Source organism: Arachis stenosperma, chromosome 3, assembly GCF_014773155.1.
Source record: "Arachis stenosperma cultivar V10309 chromosome 3, arast.V10309.gnm1.PFL2, whole genome shotgun sequence".
Lineage (NCBI taxonomy): Eukaryota > Viridiplantae > Streptophyta > Magnoliopsida > Fabales > Fabaceae > Arachis > Arachis stenosperma.
The window spans coordinates 67,694,769-67,700,175 of record NC_080379.1 but is presented as its reverse complement, the minus strand read 5'-3'; the positions used below and the strand labels follow the sequence as shown (position 1 = coordinate 67,700,175).

At 41.4% G+C, this 5,407-nt stretch overlaps 1 non-coding gene across 1 annotated transcript; it reads right to left on the bottom strand.

Annotated features, from left to right (window-relative positions):
- Window positions 1-2,656: 2,656 nt before the first annotated feature.
- Window positions 2,657-2,764, bottom strand: LOC130972627 (small nucleolar RNA R71). Its single transcript, XR_009083788.1, has one exon. It is a non-coding gene; the product is annotated as a small nucleolar RNA R71 (small nucleolar RNA).
- Between the last annotated feature and the right edge of the window lie 2,643 nt (window positions 2,765-5,407).

Here is a 5,407-nt window from a genome sequence, read left to right as displayed (position 1 = left end):
AGTCTTCGTGGTATAGGCAAGAACTGATGGCGGCATTCAAGAGAATCCGGAAGGTCTAACCTTGTCTGTGGTATTCTGAGTAGGATTCAATGATTGAATGACTGTGACGTGCTTCAAACTCCTGAAGGCGGGGCGTTAGTGACAGACGCAAAAGAATCAATGGATTCTATTCCGGCCTGATCGAGAACCGACAGATGGATAGCCGTGCCGTGACAGGGTGCGATGAACATTTCCACTGAGAGGATGGGAGGTAGCCACTGACAACGGTGAAACCCTTGCATAAGCTTGCCATGGGAAGGAGTAAGAAGGATTGGATGAAGACAGTAAGAAAGCAGAGAGACGGAAGGGAAAGCATCTTCATACGCTTATCTGAAGCTCTCACCAATGATATACATAAGTATCTCTATCTTTATCTTTATGTTTTATTCGTATATCATCTATACCCATTTGAGTCTGCCTGACTAAGATTTACAAAGTGACCATAGCTTGCTTCATACCAACAATCTCCGTGGGATCGACCCTTACTTGCGTAAGGTTTATTACTTGGACGACCCAGTGCACTTGCTGGTTAGTTGTGCAAAGTTGTGTTTATGCCATGGTATTGAGCACCAAGTCTTTGGGGCCATTACTAGGGATTATTTGAGTTGTGAAAAGTAGTGATCACAATTTCGCACACCAAGTTTTTGGCGCCGTTGCCGGGGATTGTTTCGAGTATGGACAACTGGTGGTTCATCTTGTTGCTTAGATTAGGTATTTTTCTTCAGAGTTCTTAAGAATGAATTCTAGTGTTTCATGATGATCTGTTGAAGTCTGGCTGGCTGTGAAGCCATGTCTAATCATATTGGACCGAGGTTTCAACTGATCATCACAAGAGCTTGTTGATTTCTATCAATCTTGCTGTTGGAGCAATGATCTGCTGAGGCTTGGCTGGCCATTGGCCATGTCTAGTGTTTTGGACCGAAGCTTTCTTTGAAAGCTTGGCTGGCTGTGAAGCCATGTCTAATTCCTGGACCGGAGTCTTAGACTAGCATTGCAATGATTCCTGGAATCCAAATTAAGAATTCTGAAACCTTTATTTTCTATTTTCATATAATTTTCGAAAAAGCACAAAAAAATTACAAAATCATAAAAACCAAAAATATTTTATGTTTCTTGTTTGAGTCTAGTGTCTAATTTTAAGTTTGGTGTCTTGCATGCATTGTTTATTTGATCTTGGTTCTATTTTCAAGTCAATAGTACAGGAAACTGAGGATTCATAACATGCAGCAGAGGAATCACACAGAAAAAGCTGGGCGTTCAGAACGCCCAGTGAAGAAGGACAGACTGGCGTTTAAACGCCAGCCAGGGTGCCTGGTTGGGCGTTTAACGCCCAAAAAGGTAGTACATTAGGCGTTAAACGCCAGAATGTGCACCATTCTGGGCGTTTAACGCCAGGATGGCACAAGGGGGAGGATTTTGTTTTCAAATCAATTTTTTTTCAAGTTTTCAAAGTTTTTCAAAATCAAATCTTTTTCAAATCATATCTTTTTAATCAAATGTTTTCAAAATCAATTTCTTTCCTTTTTCAAAGATACTTGCTAACAATTAATGATTTGATTGAACATTTCAAGTATGTTGCCCTTTCTGTTGAGAGAGGTTTAATGTTTGAATCATATCTTTTCTTGTTAGGCAAGTCATTAATTTTTAAAATCAAATCTTTTTTTTAAAAATTGTTTTTCAATCATATCTTTTTAAAACCATTACTTTTTCAATCAAATCTTTTTAATCACATCTTTTTCAAAACGGTTTTTAATCATATCTTTTTTATTTCTAATTTCAAATCTTTTTCAAAAATTACTTGATCTCTTTTTCACTCTTGTTTTTCGAAAATAAAATTAAAGTTTTTCAAAATGTTTTCAAAATCTTTCACTTAATTTTCGAAAATTTCTTCCTCTCCTCTCACATCCTTCTATTTATGGAGTACCACTCCTTCTCAATGCACAATTCGAATTCTCTCTGACTAAGTTCGAATTCTTCTACCTGTTCCTTCTAATTTTCTTTTCCTCTGACACCTCAAGGAATCTCTATACTGTGACATAGAGGATTCCATATTTTCTTGTTCTCTTCTCTTTCATATGAGCAGGAACAAAGACAAAGGCATTCTTGTTGAAGCTGACCCTGAACCTGAAAGGACCTTGAAGCGAAAGCTAAGAGAAGCTAAGGCACAACTCTCTGCAGAGGACCTAACAGAAATCTTCAAAGAAGAAGAACCCATGGCAGCCGAAAACAACAACAATGCCAACAATGCAAGGAAGGTGCTGGGTGACTTTACTGCACCTACTCCCGACTTCTATGGAGAAGCATCTCTATCCCTGCCATTGGAGCAAACAACTTTGAGCTTAAGCCTCAATTAGTTTCTCTAATGCAACAGAATTGCAAGTTCCATGGACTTCCATTGGAAGATCCTCATCAGTTCTTAGCTGAATTCTTGCAAATCTGTGACACTGTCAAGACTAATGGGGTTGACCCTGAGGTCTACAGACTTATGCTATTCCCTTTTGCTGTAAGAGACAGAGCTAGGATATGGTTGGACTCACAACCTAAAGAAAGCCTGGACTCATGGGAAAAGCTAGTCAATGCCTTCTTGGCAAAGTTCTTTCCACCTCAAAAATTGAGTAAGCTTAGAGTGGAAGTCCAAACCTTCAGACAGAAGGATGGAGAATCCCTCTATGAAGCTTGGGAAAGATACAAACAATTGATCAGAAAATGTCCTTCTGACATGCTTTCTGAATGGAGCATCATAGGTATTTTCTATGATGGTCTCTCTGAACTATCCAAGATGTCCTTGGATAGCTCTGCTGGAGGATCTCTTCATCTAAAGAAGACGCCTACAGAAGCTCAAGAGCTAATTGAAATGGTTGCAAATAACCAATTCATGTACACTTCTGAAAGGAATCCTGTGAACAATGGGACAAATCAGAAGAAAGGAGTTCTTGAGATTGATACTCTGAATGCCATTCTGGCTCAGAATAAAATATTGACTCAACAAGTCAATCTGATCTCTCAAAGTCTGTCTGGAATGCAAGATGCACTAAGCAATACTAAGGATGCTTTATCTGAAGAAGAAGCCTATGATCCTGAGAACCCTTCAATGGAAGAGGTGAATTACCTAGGAGAACCCTATGGAAACACCTATAATTCTTCATGGAGAAATCACCCAAATTTCTCATGGAAGAATCAAGAGAGACCTCAACAAGGTTTCAACAACAATAATGGTGGAAGAAACAAGTTTAGCAATGGCAAGCCTTTTACATCATCTTCTCAGCAACAGACAGAGAATTCTAAGCAGAACCCCTCTGACTTAGCAACCATGGTCTCTGATCTAATCAAAACCACTCAAAGTTTCATGACTGAAACAAGGTCCTCCATTAGGAATTTGGAGGCACAAGTGGGACAGCTGAGCAAGAAAATTACTGAACTCCCTCCAAGTACTCTTCCAAGCAACACAGAAGAAAATCCAAAAGGAGAGTGCAAGGCCATCAATGGACGTCCACTGGCCTCCACTGAGTTCCCCAATGAGGAACCATGGGAACCTGAGGCTCAAAATGAGACCATAGAGATTCCATTGGACTTACTTCTGCCCTTCATGAGCTCTGATGAGTATTCTTCCTCTGAAGAGGATGAGTATGTCACTGAAGAGCAAGTTGCTAAATACCTTGGAGCAATTATGAAGCTAAATGACAAGTTATTTGGAAATGAGACTTGGGAGGATGAACCCCCTTTACTCACCAAAGAACTGGATGACTTGTCTAGGCAGAAATTACCTCAAAAGAGACAAGATCCTGGGAAGTTTTCAATACCTTGTACCATAGGCACCATGACCTTCAAGAAGGCTTTGTGTGACTTAGGGTCAAGTGTAAACCTCATGCCTCTCTCTGTAATGGAGAAGCTAGGGATCTTTGAGGTGCAAGCTGCAAGAATCTCATTAGAGATGCCAGACAACTCAAGAAAACAAGCTCATGGACTTGTAGAGGATGTTTTGGTGAAGATTGAAGACTATTACATCCCTACTGATTTCATAGTCCTAGAGACTGGGAAGTGCATGGATGAAACCATCATCCTGGGCAGACCCTTCCTAGCCACAGCAAAGGCTGTGATTGATGTTGATGGAGGTGAACTGATCATTCAAGTGAATGAAGAATCCTTTGGGTTTAAGGCTCAAGGATGTCCCTCTGTCACCATGGAGAGGAAGCATGAAGAGCTTCTCTCAAATCAGAGACAAGCAGAGCCCCCACAGTCAAACTCTAAGTTTGGTGTTGGGAGGCCACAACCAAACTCTAAGTTTGGTGTTGAACCCCCACATTCAAACTCTAAGTTTGGTGTTGGGAGGTTCCAACATTACTCGGAGTATCTGTGAGGCTCCATGAGAGCCCTCTGTCAAGCTACTGACATTAAAGAAGCGCTTGTTGGGAGGCAACCCAATGTTATATTTTATCTATTTTCTTTTGTTATTTTATGTTTTTTGTAGGTTGATGATCATGAGAAGTCACAAAATCAATTGAAAAAGTAAAAACAGAATGAAAAACAGGAAGAAAAACAGCACACCCTGGAGGAAGAACTTACTGGCGTTTAAACGCCAGTAAGGCTAGCATGTGGGCGTTTAACGCCCAGTCTGGCACCATTCTGGGCGTTTAACGCCAGAAAGGGGCACCAGACTGGCGTTAAACGCCAGGAAAGGGCAAGAACCTGGCGTTAAACGCCAGAAATGGGCACCAGCCCGGCGTTTAACGCCAGAATTGGCTCAAAACGTGATTTTGCATGCCATTTGGTGCAGGGATGACTTTTCCTTGACACCTCAGGATCTGTGGACCCCACAGGATCCCCACCAACCCCACCACTCTCTCTCTTCTTCACCCATTCACCAATCACCTCAACACCTCTTCCCCAAAAACCCTTCACCTATCAAATCCCATCTTTCTCTTCACCACTCACATCCATCCTTCATAAAACCCCACCTACCTCACCCTTCAAATTCAAACCACTTTCCCTCCCAAACCCACCCATACATGACCGAACCATGAGCTCCCCCTCTCCTATATAAACCTTTCTTCACCCCTTCTTTTTCACACAACCTAAACACCACTTCTCCCCTCTTTGGCCGAACACTAAGCCACTCCCTTCTTCCTCATTTCTTCTTCTTCTACTCTCTTCTTTCTTCTTTTGCTCGAGGACGAGAAAACCTTTTAAGTTTGGTGTGGTAAAAGCATTGCTTTTTGTTTTTCCATAACCATTTATGGCATCTAAGGCCGGAGAAACCTCTAGAAAGAGGAAAGGGAAGGCAAAAGCTTCCACCTCCGAGTCATGGGAGATGGAGAGATTCATCTCAAGGGTGCATCAAGACCACTTCTATGAAGTTGTGGCCTTGAAG